General features: G+C 39.6%; 1 protein-coding gene across 3 annotated transcripts in view; it reads left to right on the forward strand.

Moving 5' to 3' along the window:
- Positions 1-14,045, forward strand: part of sema4ba (sema domain, immunoglobulin domain (Ig), transmembrane domain (TM) and short cytoplasmic domain, (semaphorin) 4Ba) — an 87,260-nt gene that overhangs the window by 19,620 nt on the left and 53,595 nt on the right. Inside the window, exon 2 of one of the 3 annotated variants that reach the window (XM_005470758.4) lies at positions 8,884-8,966. The gene's annotated coding sequence lies outside the window, so the exon portion shown is untranslated. Of the gene's footprint in view, positions 1-8,883; positions 8,967-10,330; positions 10,505-10,576; positions 10,776-14,045 lie in introns of those variants that run through there. The other 2 variants (XM_019361607.2, XM_025908566.1) reach the window with 2 other exon arrangements.

Below are 14,045 nucleotides of genomic sequence, written 5' to 3' on the forward strand. Positions count from 1 at the left end.
GCTAGTACTAGGTTGGAGTCTGTTTTGGTTTCAGAACTGCCTTAATTCTTCGTGGCATAGATTCAACAAGGTCCTAGAAGCATTTCATTCTGGTCCATATAGACATAATAGTGTCACAAAGTTATTTTAGATGAGTTGGCTGCATGTCTGTGATGTGAATCTTTCATTCCACCACATCCCAGAGGTGCTGTAATGGATTGAGATCCGGTGAGTACAGTGGTACAGTGAAGGGGCCCAAAGTGTACCATGTAAATATCACCCAAACCAGGCAGGATGGATCCATGCTTTCATGCAGATAGTTGCTGTCATGTGATTGACTGAATATTTGTGACCACTTGGCTGTGAAAGGTGTTTTATAAATAAACAATATTTACTTAATTGTGCTAACAAGCAGTTGTACAAGTGTATACTGTTCACTGTCCTAGTAGACACACTAGTAGCTAAGATCCCACATAACATATTTGGATAGCTCTGAGTTTACTAACTGCAAACACTGTATAGTTAATTGCTTGGTCTTTAGAGAACCGTTTTAGAGGAGCAGTAGAAATTAAGGAGTTTTTTTTAAATCCTGCAGCGTTACTTAAGCTCAGTTTAAGGCTTAAATCTTCTTAGGTGTTGAACAGAACTGTGCTCCTTATGATCTTGAACTTCAAACTGAAACAGCTGATTTGCTTTTCATTGGAATCCCACCCTGTCATTAGAAGTGCGACAGAGAGACGCTTGCAACAGTTTAACTGACTACCTACGTGCCCGCATATTACTGAGCTCCTGGCCTACCTGCTTTTTAAGAAGAGCCTTTAAATTACCATTGCCCAATTTGCTCATCTTAGATGGAGGCAGAAAAACTGAACAATGTGTAGTTTTGCCATGAAAGTGTCATGCACTGAGAAGTCTAAGGGAAAGATAATGCTACATACTGAAACAGTGTCACGCAGTGCTTTACTTAGAGATTAGATGTACTTTTGTATCACTGCAAGAGACAGTCAGTGGACAGAACAGGGTGCTACTAAGGATATATAACGGCTTTCAACTGCCAGAACTGTTGTGTTGGTGAAATACAAAATACTAATTATATCATGACATTACATAGCACCACAGTTTCTCAGTGTAATAAAAAGAAGATGAAATTATTGCAATTTCATGTTTGGTTTTCCTTAACCGTAAAACCAAAGGGAGGATGCTTTTCAATAATAATACAGTACACACGGTGCATTTAACCTTCAACTTTGTAAGTACAGACAAAACACTTCAGACTTAAAGCATTTTAAAAGCCCTGTTTGCACAGGTTTACTATTATCAGGGCACTCATGTAATTTAGGACACACACACACCTGTGTGTTTTGTCCAGCGCATTCACACACGAGAAATCTTTATGTAGTTTGCGGTTAAAGAACTAACATTAACAACTTTTAAAAAATCATCTAAATCAAAATACTGCCATAAATAAGCTGTTTATGGACCAACGTACTGTTGTTCCCTCACTAAGACTAACTGCTAAATATATACTGCTGAAATATTTAAGTGCTCAACACAATGACATCTGCTTGACCTAATGAGGTTTAGTTTAAAATGCGCCCTCTGAACAACTTTTTAATAAAGTGTAGAAACATAGAAACATTCATTACACAACTGGTAATCTCAGTCAGACTTATACTACCTAGTTTTTAATCATTCAGTCATATTTTCAAAAGTAGCATAAGAAACCAAGAAGTGAATTACGGTGTGACGTTTTAAGCCAAACCGTCTATCAATGGCATTCATTTTTTCTTGTGCTCTGATGATCACCACAAAGCCAAAATGTTAGCATGTTTGAACGTGTTTATTGACATGACCACAATAAATTTGGGGGAATTGACATATGCCTTTTTTGGTGCAAATTTTCGTCTGCCTTCACACAAATATGAACTTTCTTTTTACATAGGGTTTAACATCCACCCACCCTTTGCAGCTACAACAACTTCAACTCTTCTGGCAAGGCTTTCCACAAGGTTAAGGAGTGTGTTTATTGGAATTTTTTCACCTTTCTTCCAGATGCACATTTGTAAGGTCAGACACTGATGTTGGATGAGAATGCCTGGACCAGCACCAGCAGAAAGGTTCGGTTTTCAGACCTGAAAAGACAGAACTGGCTCTGAAATGATACTACATTGGTGGTATTTTTAACTTCTGAAGGATTTTTTTCATATCTGGCACCCCCCTGTGAGTCCCTTGGTGTTGATTGTTGATGGATGGACAGATAGATAAATGACAGAGGGATAGATAAAAGAATAGACAGGATAAGATACTGAAAGACATTCTCTTTTCCACCTTGCTGAAGGGCTCTGACCTGTCTTTAGATCAGCCTTCTAATGCGATATGCCTGCTTTTTGTTTCTTGGGGGCACGAGAGTAGGGCATGAATGGAAAGGTGAACATAATGGCAGTGTTGCCGAGGGAACGTGGAACATGATACTGCAGTGCGAGTCAGTCAACACGGTGACTGGTTAGGCACTGCTGTACCCTGTAACATAAGAACTCAGAGTACTCACCTGTAGCCTCTTAGATCAGCAGCCAAGACAATGGAGTAGACCCATGTATCATTTCATTAATAGCGGGTGTTTCCAGAAAAGCGTCATTGCTATTTTTATAGCACTTCATCCATTTAAGGCTGGAAATTCTTGTATGTGGAGGTGGAGAAAATGTTCAACATTTCACTGTGAAAAAGAAGAGGGAAGCTTTCCATCTGTTGATTGGATGGAAATGATTATTATGGAAAATAATAATAATAAAAAAAAGCTTTGTTCCTCCCTTTACCCTTCAGAAATATATCTCTTCCAAGTTGGTCCGCAGACCAAAGCATGCCATATTAGGAAATAAGAACACTTGTGAGCACATCCATCACTATAAATCCAGCTCTCTTGGAGGTTTAGAAGAGCAAAACATTCATGTTAATGGCACAGTGCCTTTACTTAGCTTTACTCAAACACATACCCAAATACCAGTGCTGGTACTGTGCATGTCCCACATTGTACCAGAGCTTTATCTGAGCAGCTGTGCAAGAGACCCCGAGACCCCGAAGGAAGGTGCCAAGGGCGGGACTCAGTTATCTTTCAGCTGTAAAAGCTAGTGCTGGGGATTAACGTCACTATTCTAAGACGCAGTAATAAGATGCAACTGCCGCCCTTCATCTTTTTACTGATGGCAGCATCTGCTTCTGATTACCCTAAACACTGTGTTTGGCATGTCTTCGTAAAACTTTCAAGGACATTGCGTGATGGTTGTAAGCAGGGACACGAAGTGAAGTGCACACGGAGGTGGTCAGACCTGACAAGATCTACATGAGGTTTACGTTAAAGGAGGTGGTTTATTCACAGAGGCCACTGAGTGAAACTTGTATAAACCAATGTTCAAACTATCTGCTGATGCTCTATATAGCTTGACATACAGTAGGGCATGTGTTTATGTTTTTATTTGAAATAAGCCAGAGTTAAATAGTGACGGAAATCACTTGTTTAAAGAGATGAATGTATTGCTGCTGCCTTTCTTTTGCTCTGGTGTTTTTGTCCTGTAAAACATACCAGACAGGTTTATCAGTAGAACAAAATATATACCTGTGTTATATAAGAGCATTAAGTTTTTAGTTTGGGTGTCTTAGACTTGTCTCGCCTAGTATTTAAACACTCCTGCTTACTAATCTCATAAAGAAAGTGAGGTATGTCATTGTGCACTTTTTCACCTCGGATGGCTTTGCGCGTGCAAATACTACCATTACTTTAATGCTCATGTCAGCTTGCTGTACTCTACCGCATGTGACAAAGTGGAAATATGAGAGTGCGTGTCATGATGGTTGATTACTCCTGCTGCTTCAGCAGTGGCTTCATAGCAGACCAGCCAATCACCTTTGACCTTTTTTATTCTGAAGTGGTCTCTGGAGCCTGAGGAGCAGGGGGTGGGGATAAGGCTCCTGCTGCTAAGTGAGATCAGTCAACACCATGTATCACAGTTGACCATCTCTTCCTGCATGTGTGAAATTTGAATAATTCATTGACACGTTACCCTCCGGGGGATATTCGCTTAAATTGGATTATGAAAATGGATTGCTGTATAGGCTTCGTAATAACTGTAATATTTATACATGGTCCAAAGTGGCAGTGTGCATGTTCTTTTACTCTTCAAAAAGGGACTTTTTTTCAGACACAATGAGGATGCCATAATAGGAACATTAAAGTCTTCTCACATCTGGGCTTTTAATGCCATGCTTATAATGGGTTTGTCCAAAAACTTCACATTTGATTTTGTTAGAGTGCTCATCTTTTAAAATTTATGCTTGAAACCTCTGAAAAAGGTCTTTGTATTCCTAAAGAACAGGATGTGCTCATGTCAAGGTCACTCCCTTGTCTTTCTGTACTGTCATTGTGTTTTTTTTCCTTTTCCCTTTTGCAAAAGAAGAGCTCGAATCTGTTTGTAACTGTGAAACAGACTTCGCTTTGCCAAAGAGGCTTTTCATTGGAAAAGCTGGATGATTGGCTGCAGTGGCAATAATATTTCAATGCTGTTGTCCCCTCCGGTCACAAGGGGTTCAGCCAATTCGTGTTACCAAAGGTCAGGCCCATCTGGAGTGCTGTTTACATTCTGGGATACCCTCCTTCCTCAGACACCATCCATGAATAGTGTCACACACACTGGAAATCACACGGCCTCGTCCAAGTACAGTCTGCGTTCCAGCCAACCTACAATACTCGGTATGTGAGGAATGCTGTATGCTCCATTTTAAAATGAGGCAGACAAAAGAGCAGTTGGATTGATTTTTCCTTGTGTACTGTCACACTTATCGAGGCCTCACATACACTGCTCCTTTATAGTCTTCCTCTGTTTGGGTGCATTGTAACTGAGATAATGTTACTGTTCTAGTGAAGGTCACATCTGCAAGTTGTAATGGTGCATCTCTGCTCTGAGTTTGCTTGACTGTGATACAGTGCACCAACAATTGTTGTTTTATCCTTTATTTTTCATTAGGATGAGGCTTGTACGCGATATGTCGGTCTGATTGTTTTGTTTTGTGTGGAGAATGGATTGAACATTACAGATAGCAGATGCTCATTGTCTGTTAACATTACAAGAACCAGGCTTTACTTTTAAATTAAAAGAGTCTCTGCTCTGTCATTGCTGCCTTTCAGGACAAGCTGTATCATCTCTGCTTCAGTGTAAACTGGTAGCCTTCATTTGGACTTAGCTGCCAAAACATGCTGTAAAAGCCATCCTTCTGTATTAAAGTTTGCTTTGTTTTCTCTTACAGTTTGTGGAGCTCAACCAACATTAGATTCCTCAGTAAAAATAAATCTTGTGCACTAGGTTGAACTCAACGGTGACCAGAATCCTTCTGTCTTTATGAAAAAAAATAGATTGTCCAGTGTATCAGAGCTTCTTTATTCTATATATTGGTCACATATCTGGCTGCTCATGCCTGTTAATTTAAACTGTTCTTCCTCGCTCAGTTCATTACCAAATTATGAGGGACTTCAAACACCACAACGTAAGAGTGACATCGGCCAATAACTAAAGAATTAGAAAAATGTTTTTATTCAATGTTCTTTACTTGATTTATGTGCACTTGCTTCATTTCAGCTCAGCGTGGGAGTCTCTTCTGCTGTTATTGTGCTCAGCTCTGTTCTGCTTATTTGTGCGTCACGGTGAAGCAGTCAGATGTATACAGTTGAGTGTAACAGAGGAAACAGATCACGATATGATTATTCGACTTGGCGACTACTCTAAAAGAATTAAGAGTAGATTAGTACGAATTAATCTATCTAAAACAATCCCAAATGTCTGAGTTCCTGGGAAAACGCCGAGCGCAGCTGTGTGGTGTTTCTGGCTCCAATATGGCGACCAAAGCTAATCATGCGCACATAAGACAATGCTTGCAATTTCACCAAATGCATTTCAGAAGCACTCCATGAGTGTCTGTGAGCTCAAAATAGAACCGGGTGTAGTTTTGATATAAGCCGCATTAAATTGCACAGAGCGGATGATGAGGGCGGTAAGTCAGACAGAGGAAAGGAGAATCGGTTCAGTTTTCAAAGTAAAAGACCCGTGGCAGACTAAACATTCTGCCTCTGACACTCTGGGGGTTGTGATTTGACCCCATGCAAAGGACAGAAAAAAACGGAGTCAGACTTAAAATCAAAGGCATGCACGTGGTGTAATGCAACCTGAGCATTACACCAGGTGCTGTGAAACAATATAAGCGACAGGAAAAATAACTATTAAAATAACTGGTTGGTAGGCATACATTCGGCAGCTTTATTTTGCTAACTCAATAATGCAGATAACTGATCAGCCAATCACATGGAGGCAGTTCATTACATTTAAGCACGTAGACATGGTTAAGACAACCTGCTGAAGTTTAAACTGAGCCTCAGAATGATGAAGTACGGTGATTCAAGTGACTTTCAATGTAGCATTGTTGTTGGTGCCAGATAGGCTGGTCTGGGTACTTACTGCTGATCTACTGGGATTTTACCACACAGCCATCTTTAGTGTTTACAGAGAATGGCCCAAAAAAGAGAAAATATCCAGTGAGTGGCAGTTTTCTGGGAGAAAATGCTTTGTTGATGCCACAGGTTAAAGCACTAGCTGTTAGGAGTTTTTAAGAAGGGAATAGTAAGTCAAATAATCAGTCGCTATAATAAAGGTTAGCAGAAGAGCATCTCTAGATGCACAAGACATGAAACTTTAAAGAAGATTTACTACAGCAGCAAAAGAACATATCGACTTCCTCTCCTTTTAGCTAGAAACAGGAAACTGTGGCTACAGTTCACAGGGTTCATCAAATTTGGACAACACAAGACAGGAAAAAATGTTGCATGATCTGATGAGTCTCAATTTCTGCTGCAACATTTGGATGGCAGGGTCAGAATGGAGCAAACAGCATGAAAGCATGGATCCATCCTCCCTTGCATTAATAGTTCAGACTGCTGATGGTGGTGTAATGGTGAGGATCATTTAAATGCCGCAACCTACCCGAGTTTTGTTACTGATCGTGTTCATCACTGTATGACCACACAGTGTACACGTCTTCTGATTGCTGCTTCCAGGAGGATAATTTTCCATATCACAAATCTCAGATCATCTCAAAATGATTTCTTGACCATGACAGTGAGTTCTCTGTACTCAGACGGCCTCCACAGTCACCAGAATTGAGAAACTTAGGGATAAAATAAGTTGTAAAATGTGGGATGAGGTATGGCCACATGCCTGGTGTCTGATATTGCACACTGGTGCTCAAATTCATTGATTCTACATGTAATTTTTAGCATTTTTATCCCACCAGGTAAAGATCTAAAACACTGAGTAAAAGTGTCTTGCAAAGTACAAAAGTGTCGTCATAGTGACATCTTTTATATGTCATTTTTGGACGTCCAGTTTTGGTCCACTGAAAGGATTGTTTTGTAATGCCAGATGACAATGTTTTTTCAGCATCTACTGAACTTTAAATGTTGACGTCCATAGGACCTCTGTGTACGGGCCATTTATAGTTCAAATGGGATCATTGTGGACGTCTTTTTAACGTCAAACTCATTTTAGACGCCATTTTTTATACTGCTTCTATAGGCTTTGTTTCCAGAGGTTGAGGACATGTTTTCTATACGTAGGCTACCAGTTATTTTTTCTGTAGCTTTATTTATACCTTTGTATATGTCTCCATTTATCATCTGTGACTGAGACAATCAAATGTTATTGGAAAATGATCTGGAACAATATGCCACCTTCTGAAATGGGACTAGATCATAACAGTTACGTGTGAAGGGATGCAGAGTGATCAGCAGACATCTCCAACATGGTGCGGGCTCTTGACGCTAAAACAAAAGTAAGCAGCTGCACGGTGGATTTTGGAGCAGAAGTGTCTCCAGCTTCTCACAGGCAGTTTGCAAAATGTGTGCATCGGCAAAGTCTGTCAAGCAGATAGTCCAGTTCTCGCAGTCAACCTAGCGATCACATTCACTTCCTCCTACAATCATGAGCTCTTCACAATAAAACAGGTTACTTGTAAAAATGAACCATATAAAATGCAAATGCTCTTTTAAACTTATTAAGCACATTGTACACTTTTTAAAAGGAATTCCAATTTTTTTCTAAACACTTTAACCATTATTGTTTTACATTTTACATGGATTTCATAGCTTTTATTATTTTCCCACAAGTTGATTAATTGAAATAAATAGACCAACTAAAAAAAAAAAAGGACAATCTAAAACAATAAAAACCCTTACATGTGCTGAATAAATCAGTAGGCTAACACATAATAAATTGTTTGTTTATAAATAATCTGTATTCATATCTATCATGTTGATATTTATAAATAAAAAAATGTCCACATGACGTCCAAAAAGTTCAAATTTTAAATGTTGAACATCATATTGACATCCAGGTTGGGTCATGGTTGGACGTTCAAATTGTGAGCCTAGTTTATTGGACATCTATACGATGTCCAGGATTGGTCATGGGCCGACGGAGCCAATATAGACATGAGCTGCGTGTCTTTCCGACGTCCAATGTTTAATCGGTATGCACCAGATTTGCTTGTCAGCAGGGCGCAAACTGTCCTTACAGTTAATACTCGTGTAGACCTGATTTACAAATGATGTATGATTATTATATCTTTTTCTTTTTATGATTTTGTTCACTTAAACAAATTGCTTATAGTTTTGTAAACAGTTAATCTGATATTTATTTCAAATTGAGTCGTAACAGATGTCACTTTAGGGAGAGCTGCAGTCCATTTGCATAATGTGTTACAGTCTGTTTGCTTTATCGACTGCTGTGCCACCTCATACATTAAACAGTTGAAATGGAATTATTATCATTATTAGTGCTAATAGTAAACTATATATTTTTTTCTTCACAGTAATCACATTAAGGGAATGGGTTGGAATCCATCTGTTAATTACCAAAAATATTTGGGTCTCCAGCTTGTTTCACCTCCAACTGGTAAGTTTGTTTTTATTCTGTCTGGTGCTCAGCAGGGAGCATATGGTGGGTTTATTAGAGCTTGTGCTGGAAATATACTTTCGACCTACAGAAATTAATGAGATCTGACTACACGCTACATGCCAAACATGAACACTAAAACACTCAGCTAAGGATCCCAAAGGCTCTTCAAAGATGTTTTAATTGCCAAAAAATTCATCTGTACACACATCATGGGATACTAAATATGTTGGACTTTTAGTAAGACGTGGAATTGTTGCACTCCAAGGCATAATTATTTTTTTAGAACACACAATTGTCAGTCAAAACAAATAAAATTTGAAATATTTCTTATTTTTCAAAAGACCGATTTAAAGTGGAATAACAAGAATTTAAGAGCTGCCATGATTCCTCCTTTTATCCCTTACAGAAGATTTCCACTTTTCTCTTAATGACTTTCCTTCTACCTGGTGTGGAAAGCATTGTTATTAACTGTTGAAGGATTGGATGTATATTGTTAGTTGACCAGTATATGTCCTTCCGACAACATGTACATAGTTGTGGGTGCTTTGTTTGTGTTTGTTCAGGAGAAGTGGGATCACTTGGTTCTGACTAACCATTATTGTCAAGTGCATTGTTGTCCGTGCCAGTGGTCTGCGGTGTACCAGCGTGTAGGTGGTTAACAGCTGTCCGCTGTGGTAGGTGACCCTTAGCTCTCTCGTTATGGTCGCGCCTGCCTCCCAGTTGTGCTCAGAGCATCGGCATAATCATGCAGTCGTTTCTGACAAATTTGTTGCGACACATAAGTTTTAATCATTGTGAGCAGTCCAAACACTTTTACCTATCCACTCACAACTGCCCTGAGGAATCTCAGTTGACCTTTTTCCGGGGATGAATATCAGCATGCTTTGGGAGCAGTGGCGAGCAACTGCTGGTCACGCAATTCAATTACCGCACAGAATAGACATTGTGTAGGCTTCCATGAGCTGGACACACACTCATGCACGCAGTCTGTGCCCCAAAGGGATGATCCACATTAGAGTCTACATCATATTATATCCATTCTGACAACAAATCCTGGTGAAGGTACACAATTAAGATCAGCTGAGTTAATGATTAAATAGGTCTTATGCTAACCACCAAGGGCATTTCACAGTTACCAGATCATAAATATTAAATTTGGACTTGGGCACGCAAAGAAAAGAGCTCAACAGTAACAGGGAGCTTTTGCTGCTACAAGGAGCACCTCCCTTCCTCTGTCCACTCCTCTCCCACCCTTCCACAGAGGCAGCCTATGATGTAATGCTCCTGCTGCTGATAGAGCAACCCCCTCTCCTGGTTTTTTTTTTATATATTTATTTTTACCCCTCCCCTTCCGATTTGCTACTGCTGCTGTTGCACTCGCTGGTAGTGATAGTGGCGGTGGATGCATGCGTGCGGTGCCGGTTCAACTGCATCCTTGTGCAGGGATCCCTGCAGAGCTTCCTTTTCTCTGTCACCACTTGAATGAGAGCCGCTCCTACTAAGCACTGCAAGACCTTGTCCTCTGCTGATGAAAGGTAATTCGTCTGGCATCATGACAGAAGAAATTCACGGGGAAAAGAGAGGAAAGAGAGGAGGAGAGTGAGTGAAATAGGGAGTGATATACAGTACAGAGGGTTGACTGACTGTCCAGTTAGCTGCTGAGTAAATTGGTCTGGTCGCTGAAAGCTTCTTCTCGCCACAGTGCTGGATGTCATGGCAATTGCTCCCTTAGTGTGCGTGCATGTACTCTAGTATGGTGTTGGTTTCCATGGTAAAGATGAGACGGATCCCCGTGCTGGCTCAGAGGTAATTCAGCATGTGTCGTGGAAAGCTATAATTACCTTTAGTGTGAAATGATTTCTCATCTCCTGTGCAGAATCTTCCCTCAGGTTCTTTTCCTTTTTTTTATGGATTTAAATATTTTTTAAAGATCACCGCTTTGTTACACTTTCTCTTATAAAAAAGAAGATTTGCATGTGATAATAATTTTGTACTTCCTTGGAATATTTGACCCACTTTGACTTGTCCACTCAAAAAAAGAAAAAAAAAATAACTGGGCGTGTACAATGACAGCCATGTAGCTGATACGAGCAAAGCAGTGGGCGTTATCTGCATGCAGATTTTTAACTGCTTCAGAAATGAGCAGCAGTTTACAGAGCGTTGTGGTTATAGTGCTTCATCAAACACTTTTTTGAACGGCATGTGTACTTCCAGCGCAGCATCACAGTCGGATGGTTGTAGATGGATAGTAGTTGATTATTTTCAGGAGTTGTTTAACCTTAACTCTTTCACTATATCAAATGCTAACTTAATATTTCATATTTCGTCTGCCCCACATGTAGATGGCCTTATAACTAATTCATCTTGAGGGTTTTCCCTGTGTTTGAGCCATCTCTCTTTTCCACTTCCGTTTTCTCTATCTATTCATCTCACTGGGTCATTTCCCTAAGTACACAGTGCATTAGTAGTATAACATTTCTCTTTTGTAGTAATTGGCTTAATGAACTACCACGTCTCTGAAGCACAATCTCATTAGCTCTTTGGGATCATGATTTATTCTGGATTGCAATTTCTGCTTGGATTAGATAAAGAGTAACCATGCTTTTCAAGGTTATTTTATGGTTATCGCACTGGGTAGAAGTCATTTGTAATTGAAGGTGGTTGGACAGAGTATATTATTCATGAGAGCAGGCATACTGTATACATGCTGTGACTAGGTTAAAACTGAAAGCAACAGTCCCACTTTCCATTTTCACCTCCACCAGTATCACCACCTTAAAGACAAGGTGACATCGATAAACTAGCAGAATTTTAAAACATACTTAATTACGTTTGAGGGTAGGATGTGGTATAAAAAAGTTCTGAGGATAGGTCCATAAACATCAAAAAATCTTTCCCGATTTAAATGTGGACGATTTCCAATTCAAGGTCATTTTCTTGGATTCGGACAAATTCCAGCACAACAGCTCTTTATAAATGAACACTTAAACAGTGTGCTCATCAGCTCTTGTTTCAAGCTCAAATTTCACGTTTAGGATCACTTTTAGGTGGTAATGAAAGATGGCTCTCTGGCTACAACCAAGCAGTTTTTAGCAGAGGAGTTGAGAATTTTCAATTTTCAATCCGAGGAGGATGAACATCTTTGTTTGTTTTATTCAGTAATTCACTCCATGAACTTGTACAATGTTACATTGTCTTGAATGTGAGATTGTGCAAATATAAATTGGGTATAGGTTTTGACTTTCACGGACTTACTGACCTCTTGTGACATTTTATCATCAAGGCAATGGACTATGTTAAACTACGTGCTGCTAATTTCTGTGTAATGTGAATATCATCTTTTATTACAAAGAAAAGGACAAAAACTGGGGTCAGCAGTGGTCTTACGTTTGCAGGAAATGGCAGACCATGGTTAGTGTTTTTGTCAGGAAGAAGGCTGCAAAGGAAATTGAAAGTTTGGACAACATCTGTCATGACACGATGCCTTTTGATTTTAATTAAACCTTTATTTAATCTGAAAAAACCCTAATGAGATTAATAATCTTCATCACAAATGTTCTGGCCTGAGATAGACAGCGGTATTCTAGATGGTGGGAGAAACAAGAGCTTCCGAAGAAAATACAACAAGAACATATAAAACTTCACTCAGGGTTCAAACCCAGGATCTTCTTGCTGTGATGCATTAATGCTAACCACCAAGCAACCATGCTGCTGCAATGGCTTGCAACACAATGTTTACTGGCACAAAATCAAGTGGCGTGTTTAAAAAGTTTTCCCTCTTTTTTTTCCAACCTATCCAGTGCAGTGGACTGGTTCCTCTGTCAGGCCATTTTTGGCCACATGGACACATTTTTTATACCCCTGTTTCAGTGGAACTAGAACTTGTAAAGAGACAGTTGAGTTCATTTGGGCATCTGACCAAGATACCTCCTGGATCCTTCTTGGAAAGGGTGTTTTGGGTGTGTTCCACCAGGAGAAGGCCTCAGGACAGACCCAGGACATGCTGAAGAGATTGTAGCTTTTGGCTGGCTTGAGAAGACCTTGGTGTATCCCCTGGAAGATTTGAAGGTGGTGTCCAGAACACCTCATGTATTTAATATGGGGAAAAATGAATGCAGTTTGTTTGCAGTCTTTCAGAAATATGTGTATATGTTTTTTTGTTAATTAATTCATTATACAGTCCCGATCAAAAGTTTGAGACCTCTTGAAAAATGGCAAAAACTCATATGTTGCATCTTAACAGGGTTCCAAGTGGAGCTTCAACATGCAATAAGAAGAAATAGGAGTGAGACAAATCATTTTTTGAGCATGCAATTTATTGAAAACAACTCTTAAACTGAATGAAGCTGTTTTACAGCTGATCAAAAGTTCTAGGACCACACCTCCAAAAAAACCCGTAAACCCTCCCAAAACAGAAATCAAAGTTTCAAACATGAACTCAGTAATGAGTAGCTCCGCTGTTATTGTTGATCACTTAGGGCTGTTCGATATAACGATATATATCGGATTACGATATAAAAACGTCTATCGTTTCATTTTACGCTATCGTTTGTTTCGTGGTGTCGCAAAATAAACTGTTTACGGCAATATTTTTTCATTATTTTGATGGTCACTGTAGTGGCTATATTAATTTCCTAAAGTTCTCTCTTTCTCTTATATTTAATATAACCACACTACAGACGGACAAGCGCTTGTTTTTATGCGTTGTCGTTAGCAACAACGACGGTAAAACCACCTCGTGTCCGCTTGTTTATTTTCCACATAAACCTTTCACAATAAAGCTCAAGATCCTGTTGAGACTTTTCAAAATAAACTGAATCACGTGAAAGATGCAGAGTATTTACGGATGAGAAGCAAAAAAGAGCCGCCAGGTGCTAAAAAATAAACCTTAGACTCAAACGTTAGAACAGGCTTTTCCCCGCAGCACGCTGTGTAATAAATACTCACAAAGAAAACGGCGGCCGTTACAACCTATGTCTAAAAATGTATCGTTTCATGCATCAGTTAAAACACTCAACTCCAGGTACGCGACGCCCAGCTGGAAACACTTCACGCAAGTCGAGCTGCCCGACATTC

The sequence above is a fragment of the Oreochromis niloticus genome, linkage group LG7 (assembly GCF_001858045.2).
Source record: "Oreochromis niloticus isolate F11D_XX linkage group LG7, O_niloticus_UMD_NMBU, whole genome shotgun sequence".
Classification (NCBI taxonomy): Eukaryota; Metazoa; Chordata; class Actinopteri; order Cichliformes; family Cichlidae; genus Oreochromis; species Oreochromis niloticus.